Genomic DNA, 26196 nt, shown 5'->3' with positions numbered 1-26196 from the left:
TCCTGCAAACAAATTTCAAGCAGAATTGTCTTTGTAATTAAACAACTTTCACAAAATTTGATTACTTGAGGTATTTGACAAATTCAGTGTCCCATGCCATTGGGACCATGCGTGTGGTTTCTTTCAAATAATACATGGCTTAGTTAATTAGATTGTCTTCTTCCTTTACCAAAGTACAGACGTCTTATTTAGCTAACATACAAGCTTCTTTATCTGGAGAGAGAAACTGGGAACGATCACAGCCAAATTAAGTCACAGATTTCTTTTCCATCCCAATAACTCTTTACCCAGTGTGTCAGGTAATTTATATTTTTACTTTTGTTTTTCATTGACAAATGACTCATGTTTGAGACTCTAAACAGATTTAAAGGGCATTTCTCTCCAGATGTTTATAATTCATCCTTTAGGTCACATCAACTGCTTATATAGAGAGACAGCCCTGACTGAATACAGTTGGTCTGCATGATAATTCTCGCATTTCCATTGATGTTTCATTGTTACATCTTGCGAAGTATATTGTTACATGGAAACATCACTGATAAACAAACCTCTTCATTTGCTTTTTGTATGGCCCAGTTGAATAATAATTAAAACTGAAGTTTATATATTTTATTTTTTTGTTCAGTGCACGTGATTTGTAACCACCGAAGAATCTTGGGTTCACCAGTATCAGCCAGAGACTAAACAAAAGTCAAAGCTTTTGAAACATCCTCCTACAAAGAAGGTCCTACAAAGAAGGTCCTGCAAAGAAGGTCCTACAAAGAAGGTCCTGCAAAGAAGGTCCTACAAAGAAGGTCCTGCAAAGAAGGTCCTGCAAAGAAGGTCCTACAATGAAGGTCCTGCAAAGAAGGTCCTACAAAGAAGGTCTGTCTGGAATATATTATGCAAATGACAATGATGTCATTTCTGCTGTGGAGGACATTTTACACCACCAAGCCACATCAGTGGGATTCAGGCACTCCTGCATCATTGGCAGAAGTATGTTGACCTTGGAGAGGATAATGTTGATAACAATGGCCATCCAACTCCATCACCACATCATAGTCCTGAGTAGGACCTGGGTACCCACAGGACTACCCAGACCCGTGGTTAGTCACTTAATGTAGTGTTCATGACAAAAATTCACTATAACTAGTATTAACAACACGGTTACACAAGTCACTTATGTTCACATTTCTTCATAACTATGAACGCATTCCTTATGACATATATGATTAAATAAAGATAAAACTTCTGTCAACTTGCATCACCAGATCGTTTTATACATAGTGCTCCGGCTACTGTCAAACTATTCCCAATCGGACATTTTGTACCTATCTCTTGAAACCAACAGCGGGGTGTGGGTACCCGGGTAGTAAATTTGGACTCGTCCCGGCCCTAGTTACGGATATGTCAGCAACACCTCTTAGGTCTTGAGTCAAATGATCTTAGTCTTATGTTGTGACTGTAAGGCATTGTATTTTTGGTAATTATCAACTGTCATATTTGTATCTTAAAACTTAAGTTTGCAGAAAAACAGTGACTTTTGAATCAAACTTTCTGGGATTGTCAACTTTACTGAGAGTAATTCATTCTTTATTCATGTCCATGTTGAGATAACTGAATGTAACTCAAAACAGAAAGGTTTGAAATATGTTTCTAACAACATCAATGTATTTTATATAACAAGTAATGCTTGTATTTCATAACAATACTTGAGATGTCCAACCGAAACATGTTGTGTATACCAAGGCGTGTGCTTATGTACTGAGTGAGTGAGTGAGTTTGGTTTAACGCCCGCTTATAACAGTTTTCCAGTTATATCGCGGCGTGTCAGCTTAATGTGGGAGGAAAGCCTGAAGTGATGCAGGTCTCAGACGTTTACCACTTGGGTGAAACACACGAGCACGGGTATGGTGCTGACAAACCTAGAAACATAATCAGGGCCAACCCGGGATTCGAACCCACAATCATAGGTTTCTGGCGTGCCCAAGGGATGAAACCCTGCACAGCGAATCGCGGCGCCTTAGACGACTGGGCCACCCGTGCCCACGTGTGCTTATGTACTGTTGGAACAAGTTTCACTAACAAATATTGAAACTCCCAACATCCCTGGGCTTATTCAATGACACTGCATGTACAGATGTTAGACCACTGAGAGGAGCTTATGCACACTCGATGATCCCAGCAACCCTGTTGTTTGGCTGATGTCGCAAGGCATTGTTACGCCGGTGGATCTTGCGACAAAATTCCACAAATTACGTCACAGGGTATTGTGAAGTGATTGTAAACTTTGTGGTGCAGGACCCCGTTACACAAGGCAATAATAGTGCAACAACAGTTATAAATCTGTTAAAAAATGGGAGTTATGATAATCTTAGCACTACAATAGCTTTATGGAACGGACCCCGAATTCTAAAGGTGGGCCGTTGTATGGTATTAAATGAATATGTGTCAACTTTTAACATGTTTGAAGTATTATTCAGTTACACTCAATTGGATCATGATGTGGATTGCGTTGATGTCTGCCTATTCACACACGAGTGTGAAATTTAGAAAAAAATTATAAACAGCAAGTAATAAATAAAATACTAAACTCGCTCCCGTGTAATACCCATATTTCATTAATAGGTCGGTGATCGGCTTGCTTTTGCTTGGAAGATACCAGAACTATTCACTCGTTTCATAAAATTGTTATTACATGCGAACCTGATTAGTTTTCTATATATATTACAGTTGAACAATTAAGTATTGTTATACAAATACAGACATTACTTACAAGCAATAGCTTTGTTACTTTTACTACGTCATTGAAGTGATTTTATTGGTATTATCCACATCCTTTCTTCCTGTCATGAAGAACGATGTCAGAAACGGATGCCTAAAATCAGGGATGGAATCAGAAGCGCTATTTGAACTCTGCCACACTCATATCACAGAGTTTGTCTAACATAACAAGAACATGTTAAAGTCCATGTTAAAACTATGTCAAACACACTGGAACTGATCAAAGGGCATGTATGTAATGCCTACTGTTAACTCCACAAGATGTGTTTGAAGATCTGTGATCCCTGACCTGTTTGCACTGCGGTTGTGTGACTGATCTTGAGGGACACACTGGAGGACTGCACTGGATGCTGACATTAAAGACTATCCATGATATACCTTGCCAGGCTACAAATCAAATGAACAGAAAGGTCACGTGGATTTAACTGAATGATATCAGTGATTCTTCCTATGAAAGTGCATTTATAATGTGCCAGATTCCATTCACCAAGTGGATACACATAGCGTTACACTATTATTACACCGGTAAATGGATCAGTGTGCATTCACTTTTCATTCTCAGCTCCCTGGGGAGTATACAACCCAAGATGCCTGTGAGGTGCTAGAAGGTTAACAGCCACATTACCATCTCATCCTACTGGGTACCCACTCACTGCTGGGTGAACAGAGGCACTTCCCTTAGGAGACACCACATGTGGTACATGCTTGTCATAAGAGGCGACTAAGGGGATTGGATGGTCAGGCTTGCTGTTTTGGTTGATGCAGGTCATTGTATCCCAATTATTGATTATTTACAGACCGCTGTCATAAAGCTGGAATATTGCTGAGTGCGGCATTAAACAACAGACCGCTGTCATAAAGCTGGAATATTGCTGAGTGCGGCATTAAACAACAAACCGACAAACATGTGCTTCAGTGTGGGGCAGGACCGAAGCCCAAGAAACTCTCAGGAGTCAAGCTGCTGAACGTGGTCACCCATCCAAGGACTCTCCGAGACCGATGTTGCTTAACTTCACATGATTTGTGACCTGTGCGATGTGCACAGGACCACTTGCTACCACCAATGCATATTCTTAAAAGTTTCAAACATGTTTTTGTCGTTTAGAGTAATGCCACTATGTCATACAGTTGTATGACATAGTGTTACAGTCATCCTTTCCTTCATGATTCACACAGGTCGCCAATGCCCGAGAACATAAATCCAAACTAACATGAGTGAGTGAGGTTGTACTCCGCTTTTACCAACATTCCAGCAAATATCACGGAGGGGGACACCATGAATGAGCTTCACATATTGTACCCATGTGGGGCATCGAACCCAGGTCTTCAGCATACGCTTTAACCACTAGGCTTCCCACCGTCCCCCAACTAACATGAGGACTGGCTGTTTCCAGTTTGTGTCGTGCTTCATGTGTCACCAGGTCCAGACAGGCGGACATAGCAGTGTACTACACAGCCAACATCTATCAGCTCTCTGGGGCATGTGGTATTTGAGAAAATGCTTCAAACTTGAAGAATATTTTTTAATCATAAAAAAGTCACAAAATGTTTCTTCACAGCTTTGTAAATTTTCAGACCTAATGGATGGTGGTTTCTTATACTAAAAGGTTCTTCAGATTTTGAATTTTTATATTTAAATAAGAAAAATATTGCATGACCAGATCTCAATCCCATTATGTATCATTCAAAACTTTGTAGTTTCTATGAAGAAGATATTTCACAGATTAATTGTCCCATTTTTTTACATTTTCTTTCAATAAACTGAATTTATAATTATACCCTCCATAAGTGTTAGGCTAATCCCATGTTGAAGTAGAAGTCAAATGGTAACATATAACATATAAAAAATCACCGAACTACTCATATCATCAGCCTATTTATTTGTCTTTCAGTTCTGGTGAGCTAACAACAAACAACAAATTAAATTTGATAAACAAAACATGATCAAAGGTATGAAGAATAATGTTAAATCATTATATCAAATTTCTTCAAACTAATCAGCTTTTATAATGTGCCATTCTTGATTAGTTATCTGAAACAGAGATTTCTCAAATATTTATGATGAAATCTGATCCAATTACTTAAGTTAGAATATTAATTTTTCCATATTGATTATAACTGCAGCAATAACAATTATCATAAAGTGACGTTTTTGCAAATAATATTCAAACAAACCACATGTGGTAGACACAATCAGCATAACATACCAGAGGATACTAGGAAACATCATGATTAACATGTGGGTGATTTTATAACTAGGGGCACAACAGATGTCGGGAACATAGATTTTTTAAATTAAAAAATCCTTTAAAAAATAACATCCAAGTTAGATATATCAGTTAAGGGTAATTTAATTCATTAACATAATATTTCCGTTCGTGAAAAATAATAATCAGGGATGGAATCAGAAGCGCTATTTGAACTCTGCCACACTCATATCACAGAGTTTGTTTAACATAACAAGAACATGTTAAAGTCCATGTTAAAACTATGTCAAACACACTGGAACTGATCAAAGGGCATGTATGTAATGCCTACTGTTAACTCCACAAGATGTGTTTGAAGATCTGTGATCCCTGACCTGTTTGCACTGCGGTTGTGTGACTGATCTTGAGGGACAAACTGGAGGACTGCACTGGATGCTGACATTAAAGACTATCCATGATATACCTTGCCAGGCTACAAATCAAATGAACAGAAAGGTCACGTGGATTTAACTGAATGATATCAGTGATTCTTCCTATGAAAGTGCATTTATAATGTGCCAGATTCCATTCACCAAGTGGATACACATAGCGTTACACTATTATTACACCGGTAAATGGATCAGTGTGCATTCACTTTTCATTCTCAGCTCCCTGGGGAGTATACAACCCAAGATGCCTGTGAGGTGCTAGAAGGTTAACAGCCACATTATCATCTCATCCTACTGGGTACCCACTCACTGCTGGGTGAACAGAGGCACTTCCCTTAGGAGACACCACATGTGGTACATGCTTGTCATAAGAGGCGACTAAGGGGATTGGATGGTCAGGCTTGCTGTTTTGGTTGATGCAGGTCATTGTATCCCAATTATTGATTATTTACAGACCGCTGTCATAAAGCTGGAATATTGCTGAGTGCGGCATTAAACAACAGACCGCTGTCATAAAGCTGGAATATTGCTGAGTGCGGCATTAAACAACAAACCGACAAACATGTGCTTCAGTGTGGGGCAGGACCGAAGCCCAAGAAACTCTCAGGAGTCAAGCTGCTGAACGTGGTCACCCATCCAAGGACTCTCCGAGACCGATGTTGCTGAACTTCACATGTGGTAGACACAATCAGCATAACATACCAGAGGATACTAGGAAACATCATGATTAACATGTGGGTGATTTTATAACTAGGGGCACAACAGATGTCGGGAACATAGATTTTTTAAATTAAAAAATCCTTTAAAAAATAACATCCAAGCTAGATTTATCAGTTAAGGGTAATTTAATTCATTAACATAATATTTCCGTTCGTGAAAAATAATAATAATCAGGGTAAGAAACTGGCACTAGTCCTATAGTCCTTACCAAACTGCCCAATAGTTAAGGTATCATAAGGACTAGTAGAAATTTGCCACTTTTAAGGGTTTTGCTATATATTATCATTATAAGGAATAGTGGACCAAAAATGTTAGTTTCTACCGTTGTAATATTTATAAAGATAATTATTTATTAATGTGTGTATGTAGTCACAAACAGGAATGGCATTTGTTTGTTTGTTTATCTGTATTTTTCAATTTAATCCTTAAAAGGTCAAGATTATTTGCTTATTCACAAACACAAAATAAACATTAATGAAACATTTGACAGAAAAACTAAAATATCGGGAAATTTACAATTTTTAAGAGGAAATATGTTATTCCAGCAATTTTTGTCATTACCTACACACTACTACCATATGTGAAGTACTTGTTCTAAGGGAGATCACTCTCGTCAGAAAGTGGGATGATTGAAGAGAGCAACATGGCTGCCATGTGACAGACTTATGTTTGAGGTTAGTATTTGGCATGAAATCCCTAACTTGGTCTTCAGTCATGGCAGATTCATGCTGTGTACTAAATCCATGTAATTACCAAATACATTACAGCAAACCATTTTGAGTATCAAATGAATAATTTTGCAAACAGGGTTGGTTTTTTTCTTTGAACCCAGTGTTTCTCAATGAGTGTTTTGGAAGATGACCATGCTAATAAGGACCCCCTCTAAAAAATATATGAGAATTATCATTACGGTCACATGATTGAACAGTTGGCATTTCTGTCACTGCTATAGTCACTACTGTCAGTTGTCACTGCTGCTACTAACGGGATCGGGTGGTCAGGCTCGCTGACGTGGTTGATGCATGTCATCGTATCCCAACTGCGTGCATCGATGCTCATGATGTCAATCACTGGATTGTCTGGTCCAGACTCGATTATTTACAGACCGCCGTCATAGAGCTGGAATATTGCTGAGTGCGGCGTTAAACAACAAATAAATAAACAAACAAACAAACACTGCTGCAGTGCATACAAAAAAACTTATTTTTACAATTATTAAGTGATATGTTAAATAATTTGTTCATACTATCATTTTCAATTCAACATAATGCAAGTATTTTTTATTAATTTAATTTTTCCGAATGTTTTTAAACTTTTTGCTTTTATTATGTAAATGTAACAACTCAGGTAGAATCTTTAGAGACTTTAAACAAATGAAGATGGTTTATGTGTTTTTGTTGAATTGTCAATCATACATTTTCAAGGGAATGTTTTTTATTATGATTGTTGTGTGACGGTAATGACAATAAACAACACACCTGAATGTTTATTTCATCAGTAATCACAAAAATACAAAGATGTGCTCAATGTGCTTTTTACAACAATATAATCTCGCTCTTTCAATGAAAGGGTTTTGGAAACAGACACTTATTCAGCCTGATTTGTGCCTCTAGTTGTAAAACCACCCCTATGCACAGGAGTAGTTTTATGGATTTTTGGACTAAAATACATCATGGGAAGCATAAACCCCTATTACCGTGCTCCTGTGATGTTGATCATGATTTCCGTCATGGACTGGGTTAAATCTGAACATATGGATAGAATTATTTGTGTAGATAAATGGCTGGGATAATTTAAGTCCACAGCCTCGTCTGCAGTCACGACACAATGTGGAATAACCAAAGATAATGTATTTGTAATGAGAATCCTTTGAAAGCAGTCACATGAATACTGGGTACATACAATGAGAACCAAATATGGGTGGACAAACTTCAGAGCAATGAAGCGTTGATGTTTGTTGATATATTGTTTAAGATGATGTAACTTAATAGTCACATTAGTGACAGATAGCAATATTCCAGCAGCTCCGGCTTTGGTGTCTACATTTCAAAGCTTTGGAGGTACAATCAAGCAAGCTCCTTTTACAAAGATTTCAAAGAGCATTAAATGACTCTTGTTCAAAAGTTGTTTGATCAGGGTAACATCATGCAGGGCCATAGAAAGGCTTGCAAAACGTTTTATGGTAGACATGTGGAGGACATTTCCAAAATTCCTGAATAGCAAAAGGCGCAAGTTAATAGCATGCATGTTTCATGAAGAAATAATGAATGGATTCTGGATTATGCTCCAGAAAGAAAATGTGACAGACAGATGGAATGATTGACAGACATATCGATGGAGACTGTTTCTAGATCCAACTAGTTACGTCATTACCTTTCTTTCTGTATTATGCTTTGTCAAAAGAAAAGCAGATTTCATTTTAGTAATTCATAATTGTCTTACAAATCCCTTTTTAGTAATCCTCCCACTAAACAATCATGCTTTCACTGCCATAATTTTGCATATAAACACCTGAGAGTCAGGATTTATTAGTTCCCTGGGTTATGAATAGGTCCAACAGTACTGTTATTCTTCTCAACCCGAGAGACAGATACTTTCTCTGCCATTCATAATATATGCGACCAGGACTTAATCCGATTATATTGTGTGACATCATGCCCCTATGGTATGGAATATTGCTCATGCTATCAACAACTGGTTTACCTTCTCATTCTTTATTGGCTGGCATGACATAAGATATTGATAACTTGCATAAAACAACATTCACTCACTCACTCACTCACCATCAACACCATCCATTCACCTGTTCCATAACATATCCCCAGTCTGTTTGCACACTCCTTGCCTTAACAGAAATGCTGCATCTGAAACTAGGAGTTGCCTCCCCATAAAACATCTTCTTCAAATCATTTAAATTGCACAGTGTAGAGAATCAATTCTGAAAGAGGCTTTATTTGATCAGAAGCCTTTGTAACACACTATCATACAAAAGTGCTGCTAATTTCTACACTACAGTATCCAAACTCATTGACCGGGACCGATTAATGCATCTGTGACAAGTAAATTGCTGTATTTACCAAAGTTGCACAAACAAATGATCTACTCATGGTCTGCCTCCCATGCCAAACAATGCCATCGATGCCATCGATAGTTTAGTACTTATTCAGTTTGCAATTCTAACCATGGAATAATTATCCCAACTATGTTCTTTTTGTATAGGCATGTTGAGGAATATTTACAAACCAAGAAGACAATTTGCCCAGAGCCACCGTACTAATCAATCTTTCAAGAAAATCATTAGGAGTTCGTGTCATGGTGATGTGAAACTGTTGCTGTTGAAACACTGTTATTTTGTTACACACTAACTCAAATACAGGCCTAAAGGACATGGACTATGCGTTATATAAACTATATTTTGTTGAAAATATGAACTATCACCGAACAAAATAATCATGGTTTTGAAGAGTTTTGAAAAATGGTGTAAGCAAGCATATTTTTTGCCAATCTAGAGTAAGCAACATTTCTGCAAACTGAAACAGTTTGAAGAATGAATATAGCAATTCAGTAAAACTTTACTGAAGAAAGCTTTCCTGCCATGCATTACAGATTTAGAATTGAGTTAAGGAGACATTTCTCTGCTACTCTGAAGATTCTCTTTCACAAGTTGATCCTGAAATCTGGTGTAAAGTTCTTGAAAATGATCTACTCCCCCATTGAAGATGACAAAAAGTTAATTACTTGATCAATATCTCTGAAGTAGTTCAAGGCTTTGATTTAACATCTCATTTGTGATGGTCCATATCACATATCTATGAAAGCGAAGTGCTTATATTTCTAAAAAAAATCCCCGAGGATCAGAAGCCATCAAAACAGCAATAGAAACATCATCAAGTTGTGGTCTAGACCATCCTTAATTCACACCAATAATTCTGAAAAGTCGATTAGGCAGAACTCAAAATGCATCAGTTGATGATAATACTAGCATTTCAAGAAGTGGGAGTCACAGTTAGGATAATCACTAGATGTCTGGGGCATGAGCAGGAGGGATAATTGGTGGTGAAGGGGCTTTGGTGTAAGTCTGGAAGGAAACTAGGTGATGGTTGGGTGGTCTTTGTCAGAATCGATGTGATAGTGAGGGTGGTCTTAGTATGAATAGGTGATGGTTGGGTGGTCAGTCTGAATAGGTGATGGTTGAGTTGTCCACAGTCTGAATACGTGATGGTTTGGTTGTTCAGTCTGAATAGGTGATGGTTGGGTTGTCCAGTCTGAATAGGTGATGGTTGGGTTGTCCAGTCTGAATAGGTGATGGTTGGGTTGTCCAGTCTGAATATGTGATGGTTGGGTTGTCCAGTCTGAATAGTCGATGGTTGGGTTGTCCAGCTCTGAATCAAATTGATAGTAGAGTGATAGTCTGAATGGGCGATAGTTGAGTTATATAAAGTTGAGGTGAACATAGGGTGATAGTATATAGTTGGGCTAGACTTAGTCATATAAGTGATCTGGTAAGTGATAGGAGGGTTAAGTTAGATCACAGTTGAATAGTCACAGTGAAACTTGTACCTACAGGCATCTGTGGATGATAGAGAAAGAGATTGGTCAGGGTAGTATACCTACTTATGTAGCTACCGCAACATGTTTCATGTACCTCAGGGAGTCAATATACGTACAAATTGAGAAAAGATGATATTACACATGCAATAAGTATATTCATAGCAGCAGGAGAGTACTCTTACAAAACATTACTGAAAATTACCCAGCTATCCCAGTCTCCTTCAGAGACACCATTAAATCCACATATCCAATCCCTTCCCAACTGAACCTGATTTACAATGTCCAGGGGCAGTAGAGATTGTGCGTGAACTCCAGACATCAGCTTCCTGGTGTGTCTGCTTCATCTACCGACAGCACCATCTCACAAGGACAATCCCATCACGACAGGAGTCCATCTTCATATTTCATAACTCCATCACTACCATCTACCCAAAATCACATCATCTGGTCGGTTCAAAATTAACTTATAATCTAATATCTATAATGACCATAGACACCTGATGGTGCAATAGATCGCCAGATTCCATACCTATCTCATCTTGAGAAAGATGTCTGATGCTATTATGAAAGATGATATTTCAACTACGAAACAATGATGCTTGACTGCCACATTGATTAATATCTATATAAAGACCACTGATCATGTTAGTGATGATCTTCAAGGCATATCAGTGGCAGCGGCTGCAGGATTTGACACATAGGAACAAAGAGCATGTATCACATGGAACCATTAGGAAACTGATCACAGAACAAGTGTTATTAATCTTTGTCAACATCAGTGTGAACCAGACTTTGTCTGATTAGGGGTGTATGTTTTCAATAATTACATATCAGCTGCTGTTACAGTTTCAGCTGTGCTGGACGGGAGGGTAGCTTGGCGGAGAACAGATTTAAGAATTGTCTTGCCAATGTCCCTGGGTAAAGTACTGTCTGGTCTCCCACTGCGAAATGGATGTAATAAGCAGCATAAAGTCTTGTTCTCTCACATGATGTTATGCAGTCTGTAGTTAATTTGAACACATCCACAGTTGGTGTAACGGTGCACGGTTGAGTTTGAATGATTTTGACGAGTGGTCTAACAGAGAGAGAAATCTCATTGTCAGTAATGTTTGTCTTATCATGGCAGCCTGTAAATAATCAAATCTGGGCCAGACAAGCTGGTGGTTGATATCATGAAAGACTTTCCTTGCTGTCAGTGTATGATAACAATCAACCAAATCACCAAGGTTGACCACCAATACCAGTATCTTCTGGCACTTAGCAAGTGAGTCCTACCCAGGTCCCTACGGATAGAGAGCTAAGGCAAAACAACAGCTAGTTGTGTCTCTTTGCCATGCCAGGATCTGCGGATCATTTGTATTTGAATCTTAGATTTGACCAGATCATTATCATTTATCTTTCAGGACAACACCAATGGTGGTAGATTGATCTAAATGGTATGTCCACAACACATGTCATGTTGGGCTTTCCTGACACATTGACCTGACGTGCTACGATAGATCTGAAATAGTGATCAATATGTCCTTAAACCCATCTCACACACCTCCAATACTGTCAGTCAGAGCATGGTACACATTTGTGAAGACAACAAAAGAAATGTGCACATGATGAATTGAGATGCAGGAATTCCAGTATGACTTTGCTTTGTAGTGGGCAATATTAGTGTGTGATGGTACGCTCCATAAACATATAGACACTAAAACGACAGTCAACCAATAAAATAACAGTCAATAGGACTGTTGCAAAACATATTTCATTAGTCCCCAGGGCTTGTAGCTTGTCCTGCTTGACTGACTTGTAGTCCAATCAAAGCATGGAGAAACACTGGTAAAGAATAATGGAAATGATTCATTGAATATTATCATCACTGGAATTGTTATTGTCCTTTAGTAGTCTTTAGCTAACAGACTAGCATGAAATTCAGGGGCATCCTCAGTGTACTAATCTTCATAAGCATCCTTATATACAATGCTCTATGCACTTACAAACTGGTACCTTTGAAGGTTAAAAATGGATTCAATAATAGAAATAGCAAAGCTTCATGTCAACAGGGTCTGTAGCTCACCTATGTATTGTGTTTAAACATATTGATGAAATACATGAAATCACAACCTTAACTACAATTTTCAAAACAAGGTGAGGTCAGGTGTGCCTGGGTTCGTGTGCGTGAGTGCGTGCCTGGAGTGTGTGCACCAGACAGGGTAAGAACAATTACCATCTTTTAACGTCTTTTGGTATGATGCGGCCGGGGATTGACCTTCTTCTCTCCGGGCGAACACTCTAACACTAGACAACAGAAGCAGTCATCAAAACAAAAGAACAGGGTGAGGAAAGAGGAGACTAATAGTAACACAAGTATTAGATGTACAACAGGACACGCTCAAATTGGCCTATATTATAGGTCAGCTACACAATGTCACTTCACCTTCTCAATGATGGAACATCTTTCAGTTTCACATTGAATAACTTGTTACACATGACCAAAGTTGACTAACGCTTGGTCTCTGAAAATATATAATTCTGATAGAAACAAATAACTCCATTTAAATTGAAAAGGAGCCGAGTGAGATGGGAGATTCAGAACCTGTGGCAAAATCTAGACTTGCTCCATTTAGACCATAGCATTTAAAGGGTGGGAGGAAGGGATAATAATATGGTTTGGGGACTGTCAGACAGACTAGACTTCCAGCTACATCGAGCAATGAAAATGCACCATGAGAATCTTAAATACGGGGACTTTAATCAATGTGTTTGAAGCAAACAGGATATGTTGAATACAATATTGAGTGATGATGCGATTAATTATCCCTGATTTGGTTTGGCTCTGAAAACATCAAATATCCCTGTAAAGATGTGTCCTTAGAGAAGGTTTTCTCAACTGGGATCTTGTAGAGATGAGGATTTACTTCAGTCTAAAACAGTAATATTTCAATGAGCTTCACAACTACTGGTCACGGTAAGCTTCAACTTTTTTTTGAAAACGTTTGATTTCTGTGACCCCTTGAAACATTAAAGGACTCGATATCTCGTAAGAGTGACAAGGGCCATTGTGGCAGATTATTTCTCTTTATATTCTGTTCCCGATATCCTAAGGACACCATTTATCATACTTGAAAGGACAATCTTCTTTGAAGAATAACAGTATTTCTACAAACTTGTAAAAGTAATATAAAACCAGAGTAATGGAAGTGTCAATTCAATGAAACACTGTCAAATATTTCTAAAGCAAAGGTAGAAGCACAATGTACATTTTTTCGAACAAAATTACATTTACTATTTTTTGTACTTTGGTGTTTAAGAATAAAAAAATACATCATTTGGTTCAGATCTGAAATATGCACTTTTGTAGCCAAATACATAAAGCATCATAGCTCAGGAAGATTTCATTAAAACTTCCTATTTCTCAAAATGTTCAATTTTGATGCTTTTGAAAGTGATGAATTTTACAAACTGTAATCATTTGATAAGATCTGACTTCCACGGTCTCTATGTGATGAGGAACTATAAACATGGCGAGACCAGGAGACACATTCTACATCATAAGGATGAGATATGCTGGTTCCTCCTGCACCTGGTAACTGTAATGTGGTGCATAAGAATGGCCATGGGACAACAGATTACAGTAAACTAAGTTTATAACATACTATGGTTATAACAAACTGAAATTTGTGGTCCCTTTGAGTTCTTTAAAACCATAGTTAACTGTACATGGAAACATTTATCTACATGAACATTGTCTTTCATATAACACAGTGTTAACTGTTTTCCAAGTTACGGTAAAACTGTAGAATAGTATTGAGTGTAAGTGCAAAATATAAATGGGTTGTTTCCCTAAGTGAGTGAATGTTGTTATGTTCCATATAAACAGCAATATTTATCATTTACAGACTGTACAATATCAGACTCAGCTTAACACAGCCAGTTCATTTGTTTGTTGTTTAATACTGCACTCAGCAAAAAGACGGTGGTCTGAAAATAATCAAGTCTGGACCAGACAAGTGATTGTCATCATGAGTGTCAATACACGCAATTGAGATATGATGACATGCATCAAGCAAGTCAGCAGGCCTGATCAAACGATCCCGTAAGTCACCTCTTACCTCTTACGACAAGCATAGTCACCTTTTACGGCAAGCATCGTAGGCTGCTAAATGCCTATTTTACCCTGGATCTTCATAGGTAAACCCAGCCAGTGGTAGAAGAGCAATAACCCATGACACTACACAACCATCACAACTGTTCAAGTCTGCTGTAATGCCATGTGCTTTCATACCTTTGCAGCTATCCTGCACCAGAATCCCTCAAGCAGTTAATGGTCAAACTGGATGTGTTACACAAATGTCAGAAATATTTTGGCTACTTCATCAAGTCTTAGCAAGGCAAACCGAGATTGACAGACTGAACAACATTCAACATCATTATTTGTTTGATGTTTAACACCGAACTCAGCAATAGTCCAGCTACATGACAGCAGTCTGGACCAGACAATACAGTGATTGACATCATGTGCATCAGTGTTTGTAATAAGGGTGTAATGACATACAGTAAGCAAAGTTACAGAGCCTGACTACTGGACACCCAGTGTCGTCCTCATTGTGGTGGCACGTGGTCCTGTGTACAGTGCACAGGCCACAGATCAGGGGAACTTACAGCAATGCTTGTTGCAGAAAGTCATTGGATGAGTGATCTTTTTTAGCGGCTTGGCTTCTGAGTGTTTCTGGGTCTTTGGTCCAGCCCCACACTGAAACATTTGTACAACACATGGCGTTGAGTGAACCACTAGGCTACCACACCATGCCTGCAGCAGCAGCGGCAGCAGCAGCAGCAGCAGCAGCAGCAGCAGCAGCAGTAGTAGTAAGCTGTTCTGACTAGCATGAGATAGCAGGGATCTTTTCTGACCCATAATCAGAATAATTGTAAGTCTGTTGCAAACATACCTTCCTGACACCATGAAAACTAAATGTCTGGAACAAGTGATTGGAGTCTTTTCAATTTTTTCAGGGAACAAATATTCCTACTTTCTGAAATACTTTGCCTATATATCCTACCAACTAATAGAATCTAAGTATTATAGTCTGATGTTTCACCAGCTTGATCTGAATTCTCAACTCGAATGTCATTAGCTCTCAAACACAGAATAACTGCATTCAAATTTGAAGAAACTATCCCCTGGGAATGCAAGGGTAAGATGCATTAAATAGAACATGACGATGCCGGCACATTCCTGAGAGACTCCACTTCCACAAACCAACTGCAAAAAAACATAATTTAATACTATTTTGAAAACAGCTTCTTGAAATTCCACAGCCCCAGGATTAGATTATGGACTGATCAAGGGGTGTTTAAGTCCGGAAACAAATGTACGGGTCTGGGAAGCATCATGATATGAACTGCAAAAACAATCTGATTTTCAAAAATAGCTGAAGCAGAATAAAATCAATATATTGAACTAAATTGATGTGTTATCAGCTTTGATTGATGTGTTTGCCTGTGCCACTGAAGGTTCACTTGAGCTAATCAATCAGCCATAACAAACGAATCAACGGACTCTGCAATGTCAGACTGTTATGCTTCGCATAATAATGTGTAAAGTATAATTCACAGATTCTTGTACAGAAATTGAAAGAGCATGTCAAATGCAAATCTAGCACATTTCCATAATAGCAGATATGTGCATTATATACTTATGAAATAGGGGATACTCGGAAATAACTTAAAATTTCCACAATTATAAGATATATTAGTTTCCAGTATGATAATAATGAATGAACTGGGAACTCGTTACAACCGTAAGTGAAGAATGACAGTAGATGTTTCGACTGCCAACAATCTTGTAAGAGGGGGGTGAGATGGGAAATTTCAAAGTTGAAGTTTTTGGAAAAGTAGTGCATGATAAGATTTGCCCAATATTCATTCACTCCAAAAGGCATACTGTGTTTTAGTCTCCCTATGGTCATTTGAGGGAGTCTGTCGACTCCTATTGCAGCGCCTGGGCAAGTTCAACTAACGTGGTCGGCAGCCTAGGACGTTGACGCACACATCTCCCTATCATGTCCCGGACATGGGGAAAAGGTCTGGGCTCATTGCTGGATGTTGTGCTGCTGGAGGTGAGCATTGGCGACTCATGTTTGGTGGGCATGTGCCCTGAAACACGAAACAGAACGACAAAGGATGTCGGTATGTTGTCCCGATAGTGCTGTCCAGCAACCCTTCTTTGCACAATACGTAGTGGGGTTTGGTCAGTCATAGTGATGCCACCCCACACCATAACCGATCCACCACCAAATCTGTCATGTGGTCATAGGTTGACTTTGTCTTGACATTAATTTTGATGTAGCCAGACACGATCATGCCTATCAGCGAAGTGAAAAGTGAATCGAAACTCATCTGAAAACATGACACATAACCAGGGACGATTTCCACAGTTTCAACGTTGTGTTGCGCCTGGAGATGAGCTGCATGTTGACGCCATATTGGTAGTTCATACACAAACATTAAATGAAATTACAATTGTATGATAAGCAGAATCAATAATATTAACAGAAATAATGGTCCACAGAGATTAATCAACCTTGCTTTAAAGTGTCGAAATCAGAAATGACACCCTACGCACGTGTGTGACCCTTCTGTATAATGCATGTGCAAACTATAGATGTGTTTTGGTGTTAAAATTTCCAAGATGTTTGTAGTCAACACTTATCTTTGTTCTAATACTCGGTATCAACATTTATATTTCATGATCCCTACTTTTGTTTTAATTGATCTCTTTGAAACACTAGATAGTCCATAACTTCACATATATCAGTGCAATAGCAGTAATTATCTTTCACTGATATTGAAACAAAGAGGAGGCAGTGAAAACAAAATATCCCCATCTCATGATGTGGATACCAAGTGTGCATTATGTATGTATTATTTTAGAAATTTATCTTATGGTTTTTCATTTTGAATGAAAAGATCAGTTTATTGCTATCAATACAATGAAATTAAAATGTTCACACAGAGTCTAGATAATGGAGATAGGATCACTCTGTGTGATAATGTGGATAAAACTTGGCCTTCATATCTCCCTGTGTTGATTCAGATGATGAGTAGGACCTCAGCATACGATGCTTGTCTCCCTGTGGGGAAAATGATGTCCATGGATGCAGTATCCTGTGCTTGTTACAAGATGCTTGTACTGAAAGAACTTGTCTTCAGCAACCCATGCTTGTCATAAGAGGACTATGCTTGTTGCAAGAGGCATCTTACAGGATCGGAAGGTCAGGCTCGCTGACCAATGTCATCATATCCTAATGACATACATTGATGTTCATGATATCAATCAGTGTATTGTCAGTCCAGACCATTATTTTATAACTGCTGTCATATAGCTGGAATATTTCTGAGTGTGGCGTTAAACAACAAACAATGAGTGGTTGCATGTTGTGATCGTATTGTGTGTCAGTGGTGTTGAAAGTTGCTAATACTATCGACAGCTGTGCCAGATTATGCACACACCACTTAGACATAACAGTATAACAATAACAACAGTAATCCTGAAAAAATGATAATTAATTACATGTCCATGCAGTAATACTAAAAAAATATCACATGTTATTTACACACTGTTCTTTTATCACTATGAGGGGCGGTCGGGTAGCCCAGTGGTTAAAGCGTTCGCTCGTCACGCCGAAGACCCGGGTTTGATTCCCGACATGGATACAATTTGTGAAGCACATTTCTGGTGTCCCCCGCCATGATATTGCTTGAATATTGCTAAAAGCGGCGTAAAACTTCACTCACTCACTTACTTTATTACTATGAACGAATAAGATATACCCCAGTACTGAATGTGCTGACTTCTGAGGGTTAGATGTCTGTGTTTCAGACACTGAATGTTACTCATGCTATCAACTACAAGTTTACCCTGGTACGCATTTGATCCATGATGTTGGTGTATGCTGACACATATTAAGCCAAGACTTACAGTGGAACAACCTCATTTGAATTGCAGTCTGTTTATATATACATAGGGCTGTGTGCGAAATAACCTCAAAATATTTCTGGCCAAGTGTGATAGCTAGCCTTAAAAGTTACTAGCAAGTTTTCAATTTCATAAGCTTACATATGCAACAGTTTATTTTTCTAGAAATTTGATTCTATGAAGGTATTAACAAAGGAAACCCAAATTGCAATCATGAGTCAACTATTTCACACGCTGACATAGGGACAAATTCTACCATATTGGCATTTATGCTTTCATGATACTCGTTTAAAACAATACATTTCTTAAGTTCACGTAAAGTTCAATGTAATACAACTTCTCTGCATTGTTTAAATATTACATGGAAATTTAATATAGATTTCAGAATTCAAATATCAAATATGTCACATGAAAGAGGTTCATGTCCCAGTAAAGTTCAATAACAAGTAAAAGCTCAGCCCAGACTGCACTGGAAATACATGTGTGAAATAGTGCCAAGGCAATGTAGCTCACTTAACAAAATGTGCTGTCAGCACTGACAATCAAATATCTTCAGCTCATATTGACAAATATGTAAGCAATTTCAAATTTTAAATGTATTTCTTATGCTGCAAAAATACATGTTATATTGTGTAACAATGTTGAAATACAAAACAGTTACATTTACGATACACAACTTTTCAGTGTTGGTTCTGTATATATACAATGGGGTGAGACATATTTCTTTCTGCATAAAATTATTTTCCATTCTTTCAAAATTTTGATTTCTGAGGCTATGGACAAAATTAACCTCATAATGGTGACAAATCAAGTATAAGAACATTCCAGTCTGCCATATTGGAGAAAAATATGGTTGCAGCCCCATCTCAGCTCCTCCCACACACAAACACCCTCCTCTAATTTATTACATGTAACAAATGTTATATATGGAATAATACTTTCTTAGTAAAGTACAGATTCTAGTACTTTTCGTGGATTGTGTCCATCCATACTAGAATCTGTACTTTACTAAGAAACTGTTATCCCAAATATAGCATTTGTTACATTTGACCATTTTCAAAATGGCACTGTGTGTTCATAGCTTTCGGCCATGGAAGCCGTGCCAATTTACACTTGTCAGAGGGGTACAAATAGAATGTGATCTAGACTACCAGATTCCGTCATCTTGTGGAAGCCTTGGAGGCTGAGTGAGTTAGATCGCTGACTTTGTGTGCTGGCGATTAGGTGCCTCACTCTGGCTGTATGGGTTCGAATCCCGGATAGGACTCAACACCAAAAAGGTACCTGAATGTGCACTTTCCTAAGTAAGTGTTAACCCAAATAAAACATTTGTTACATTTAACCACTTTCTGAATGGTATTGTGTGTTCATAGAGCTTCATGATGAAAGTATCCAGAAGTATCATGTAAATGATAAATAGAAGCACACTGATGATACTTCATCCCTTCTGTATTTTCAGTACCGTATTCGACGTAATAAGCGCCCCGCTCTAATACGCGCCCACGGCGATATTTGCGAATATATTGGCTAGTGAACAATCCCAATTAGCACCCCTTCCGGATGATCAATATTCACAAGACTTATTTATTCGTGTATGATACACACTCGTGTGTTATATGCAACCTTAATTATGGGCAATTAAATTCTGGAAAAATATATCTGTCGTACATGAACACGAAATTTATCTTTCAACTAATTTTGAGAGCGCCCTGGGCGCTTATTACGTCGAATACGGTAAATATATAAAATTAATTAATGCAGTTACAGCTGATCCTTGTCAATCATATATAATTACTGAAGATGTGATGCAGAGTTTTCAAGGACAAGTGAGTGAGTGAGTGAATATGGTTTTACGTCGCTTTTAGTAATATTCCAGCAATATCACGGCGGGGGACACCAGAAATGGGCTTCACAAATTGTACCCATGTCAGGAATCGAACCCAGGTCTTCGGCGTGACGAGCGAGGGCTTTAACCACTAGGCTACCCGACCGCCCCTTTCAAGGACAAGAATAAGGAACAAAGGGTGTGAATGCATATCCCTCAGCCACAGTGGCAGGGGGACTTCAAAACATGAATTGGCATTGTACCCACATGGTAACGTTACCCTGACAGACAGGTGAGCAACAGTGTTTTATTCTTTAGCTGGAAGTTTTCGGTTTTTACAAAGTAAATGGTATATGTGTGACAAAACAAATGTAAAGTTATCTAAAGATGTATACAATAATCCACACCACCATGTCAATCGTTGTGTAAAACATTGGAATCAGTTAGACAGTTGCAGGAACTAAGCTCAGTCGGAGGTCACATCCCCTGGCACTGCTTCCAGGAAGTCAGCCTGACCCATCAATACGGGAGGGCATCATCATGTCTGCAGATTTGGTGATAAAGGACGCTGATGGTAATGATCCTGATAACAATGTCTTTTCATATAATCAATAACATCAGACACATGCACTGGCTAATTCTCACTAAGTGACCTTAGCTTATATCACCATTACAAATGTTAAAAAAGATTATATCTAATGCTAAATATCAAGTCTTTTTCATATGGCTTATCATACATATACACTGTAGATATCTGCGGTAACATGGTACTAGTAATAATTTTTGTTGTGATGCTTTTCCAACTCTGTTAGTTTGTTTTCACTTTTAATTCTCTCCTTTGATATCATGAAGTCATTTTCAAATCTTCCAGTATTGGTGAGAAAAATATTCTTTTCAGGATGACTTCCAAAACTTGGTCAGCAACGTTTTTTTGCCTTTCTCAAATACAAATGTGTTCAGAGTAACTTTGTGATTTGGATCTATACCTTAAAGCTCTTGATCCCACAGAACAAGCAAACACTGGTTATAGTTCCATTCTTCCATGCAGGCGGTAGAGGTAAATTTGTAGCAGAAGTAAGATTTGTATCTCTTTGGACATGTTTTTTACCTTTGTGGTTGAATTATCGACATATGCATTAAACACAAAATGGCATACTGTCTATGTCATCAGGATTGCTAGATCAGAGCCAAATGGATTGGAGTCTGTCACTGATAACACAACAAAATTTACCTTCAGGAATACTTGGACTTGGAAAACAAAGCAATTGTTAAGAAATATTGTTAGTTTAAGATGATACACAATGTCAGGGGTTATTACCATTGCCAATGTACACCTTTACAAGTTGGACAAACACATCTGACTGTGGCATTAATTAAATTTATGCCTGTTCATATGCGAAAAAATATGGAAATCACATACAAACCCAAAGGAAATCTCTCCATATTATTGAAATACACATTTACACACACAATATGATACACACGCACAGAAAATGAGAATTTATTATAAGACCCCACCACTCCTACCTTCCCCTACACAGTTAAGATACAAATTCAAATTGGTTAACCTCCATTGAAGTTCAGAATTCAAAATTTGAACCCCCTCCAACAAAACAAATCCTTTTTTGTTGCTGTGTTCCCTTCAGAATTCAGAACATCCATTTTAATATGTGATGAATGAATCAATGGTATGGTGCAGAGAGCATGTATAATATCTCACTCTCCAGTGGGCTCATGAGACACTGGGGCGAGGCATGTAACCCATGCTGCCAAGTATTTGGTTTGTGTTGGCAGTGCAACCAGCCATCAGTGGTTGGCATGGTGCTAAGGGAAATAAAAGGCATTGGGCAACTGTAAAGTGGATTTAAATTTACCCGTTGTCCAAGAACCATCATACACTTTTTTTTCAAACCCTCCAGGCGAGTGATCCTTATTTTTTAAACCTTTGTTCTGCCCCAACTGCCAAATGAATGTCTAACCAGGGACAATTGGAAATAATATTATGCTGTTATGAGACTCGTATTAAACTGTTTCCAACAGAAGCAATAATTAAATCATTGCTATTATCATTTCATCATCATCATCATCATCATCATCATTGCAGGTCAGGAGGTAAGCATACTGAGCTTATCACTGTTACTGTTCACTAAAGATAAAATAAAGACTGTAAATCAAAATGAGTTCTTCCCTTAAAACCAATTACAACAGCAAAGTGTATGAAAATGCAGTGAATCTTACCTTGCCATCAGAAAAGCAGCAATAATGGTAATCCAGGTCAAACCAACTTCAGAAGAAGCCTTATCTGCAAGAAACAATTTAATTCTTTAGGAATACAGTCTTCAAAGAAATCCTGCTAGTCTTAACAAATCAATTAGAAAACTTTTACAAGAAATCTGACACACAGAGAAAATCCAGTTGGAGAGTCCTTCATTTACGTACAAATCCATCCCATCAAACAGCTCCACTTAATGTGCCGACAACGCAGAGATCACATCCATCCATGATGATTCTACCTCTCTCATTATCTCGCAATGAGGTACTGATTGTCATTTCTCTACGATCCTGATTTCATGGTCTGGAGGACTGTGGGGGACGAAGAAGGAGATTAAATCGGCAACTGAATACACTCCGATATTCTATCATCACTTCTATCCACACGCTTTGGCCCGTTTGAGACTCACACGCATGTATTCTTAGAAATTGCACTCACCTTTGTGAGAGAGAAATCAAAAATTGATTCCTATTCTAGACCTTGCACTTTGCATCCATTCTCTGTTCAATGAATCTATGCTCAAATTTGGATCAGAGGCATTGAGGGAAAAAAAGGAAAGATTTTTTCTGCTCCAGCAGGCACGGCGTGTGAGGGTGGCGGGAGGTATTTCCTCTTAAACAGTAACAGGGCGACCATTAAAGCCACTTTGGTCAATAATATCCAATAATTGATTTTGCCTGATACATCTGCATATATAGATTCCAAAAGAAAGCAAAATGTTCCTATAAGGGTGACCTTGGCACAAGGTGATTTACATATACATTAAGGATTAAATGACAATATTGAGAATATGTATTTCAAGTCAAATAAATGTTCAATGATGTCAGACTTTGTAAATATTTTCATGAATTAATGTATTTATCTGTTTCCAACAATATTTATCCAGCACAACTGTACAAGAGAAGGTTGTTGCTTCTCATTTTTCTAAAATAATGTCTCTAAGGTATGAAGCTCTTTGGCCATTATGTGATCATTTTATACAGAATTATTTTTTACACCGACTCTATAACGGTTTAAAAATCCTATCGTTTTCATAGCAGACTGCCCAGACATTCTAGACAGCAATATTGTTCAGACATATATCTTTAAAAAACTACAAAACCGAAGATAAAACAAAATAATTCTGAAAACAGTAGATGATAGCTTTTGCAGGGATTCACAATGTTATTCAGACCTGTGACGCCAATATTTGTTAAGCGTAGATTATAGCTATATATACTATATAAGTGTGTGCGATTCCTCCCCAGATCTGCTACATCACACTACAAGTTGGGAGGAATCAGGACCGTACGTTGACTGATTCACCAATCACCAGTGTGTATCAAGTATGTTTATGATAAGTCATGCACAGTTACACCGACAATGAGTATGATATATATTCCTAATATTCACATGATTACTGGCACCAGACTGTGTTTATTTATTCTATGAGCCATGCATATACAATATTATCTTAGCTGTTTACAACAGAGGGTTTTTGCAGTAGAAGCTACAAAAGTATCACATTCTAGAATGCCTATTTTCATGTAATAAATCAAAAGGCATCTGATTTGGGCACCTGTATTTGAGAGTTTTCCACCACCTTCTAATCGCCTATTGGTGCATACACTTTCTTCTTAAGTTTACATATCTGATTCCTTTCTCAAATTGTTTACCTTTCCCACCATGCCACAATTTTCTTTTTACATTTTAATATATCCAGTTACCCTTCAACTTTCTTATTCTTTCCATCGATGTCTCTTCATACAACATGACATGAATTTTTCTGTCTATCATTCGTCCTTCTGTTTTCATTATTTATCTGTCATTCTTAGGTCCATCCTTATAAGCATATTTCTGCCTTTCAATCCCTATGTACATTCATTCACCATCCTTCTTCCTATCAACCATATGCCCCATGTCCTACTAGATTCTTCTTCCTGTTGCTGCCAGCATTCTCTTTTCCCTTTCATCATGTATCAATCATTCTTCATCAGTCCACCCACACCCCAATATTAGTCATCCATGTATTATTCCGCAGTCTTCTTTCTGTTCATCTACAAGTCTATCCGTCTCTCATCACATGCTTATCCATGTTCATCCTTCTTGTGTCCATTCATACATAAATCCATACATCATACATTATCATTCATTTCATCTGAATATTAAGCTGTTCCCTCATTCACTGACTCAATTGTTTACATGCTTGTTTGTTTGTTTGTTGTTTAACACCACACTCAGCAATATTCAAGCTTTATTACTGTGATCTGTAAATAATCAAGTCTGGACCAGACAATCCAGTGTTTGACATCATGAGCATTTATACACGCTATCGGGATGCGATGACATGCATCAAGCATTTAGTCGCCTTTTATGGCAAGCATGGGTTGCTGAAGACCTGTTCTACTGTTCACATGCCTCCATCCTAGGGCAGATGTACTGCTAGATGCAGCATTAGGCAACAAACTATCACTTACTTCTTTATGAAATTAGTGAGTGGCTGGTGCTGCTAGAAGAGCAGGACATGCTTACCCTTCTTGCTATCACATGGTCTCACAGATTTTCAGTAATCCATTCATACAACTGTCATCACTATTTTGCCTTTTACACCCAGTGAAATCTCTTTTGGCACATAATGGAGACTGATTATTCTCTGGTGTTAAAGTTTTCAATTTCCATCCCCTATCCATGACACATCACCTTTCCTTCTCAGCAGTGTGGATTCTTTCATTGTTCTCTAATTCCTTATGTTCGTCCTACTCCTTCACCTTCCAAACATCACTATTACATCTGTCTGTTCATCTGTCATCACCGTCACCTTTCAGTACATTTCCAATACATAATAGCATGCCAACTTGTATGGATTTCAGTTCAGAATATAGGTCTCCAACAACCTATGCTTGTCATAACAAAATGTATTGGATTGACATGCTCGATGACTTTGCTTGCTTGTCATCATTGTTTCCCAACTGTGTGGATCGATGCTCATGATTTCAATCACTGGATTGTCTGGGTCAGGCTTCATTAATGACAAACCGGAGTCATATAGCGGAAACAAACAAAACACAACAGCATGGCAGGAGAATGGAGAGCCAGAAGTAACAAAGTTCTGCAAGGGACTGCTAAACGCTGGGTAGGTTGAGGGCAGACAATGGATGTCTTGGATTCAAACTCAAGTGGACCCTGGGGATCAATTGCTATCTCAACACCTCTGCACTATGCCTTAGCCAATGGTCATATTGTTTCAAATCTGACAAAAACTGCTGAAAGTACAATTTGAAATTACTGAAATGAAACTGCCTAAATTGATCACATTCTCTACCATTTGTATGAGTAAAGTGGTATCATGAACCACATATGTAAAACCTTTGTATATGTAAGAAGCCAGTTATCAAAAGACTTGTATTGATTCACATATGCCTCTGACACAATATGAACTTCAGTCTACAGAGGGAATGCAAGCAAATTCCATTAAACACTGA

The 26196-nt window shown here is 38.1% G+C and overlaps 1 protein-coding gene across 1 annotated transcript in view; it reads right to left on the bottom strand.

Annotated features, from left to right (window-relative positions):
* Positions 1-26196, bottom strand: part of LOC124136674 (zwei Ig domain protein zig-8-like) — a 429679-nt gene that overhangs the window by 225680 nt on the left and 177803 nt on the right. Inside the window, exon 3 of the mRNA XM_046502651.2 lies at positions 22702-22765. The gene's annotated coding sequence lies outside the window, so the exon portion shown is untranslated. The remainder of the gene's footprint in view (positions 1-22701; positions 22766-26196) is intronic.

The sequence above is a fragment of the Haliotis rufescens genome, unplaced genomic scaffold, assembly GCF_023055435.1.
Source record: "Haliotis rufescens isolate VD_foot unplaced genomic scaffold, xgHalRufe1.0.p SCAF_1, whole genome shotgun sequence".
NCBI classification, from domain to species: domain Eukaryota; kingdom Metazoa; phylum Mollusca; class Gastropoda; order Lepetellida; family Haliotidae; genus Haliotis; species Haliotis rufescens.
The sequence above is the reverse complement of the archived record's forward strand: the minus strand, read 5'-3'. Positions and strand labels throughout refer to the sequence as shown.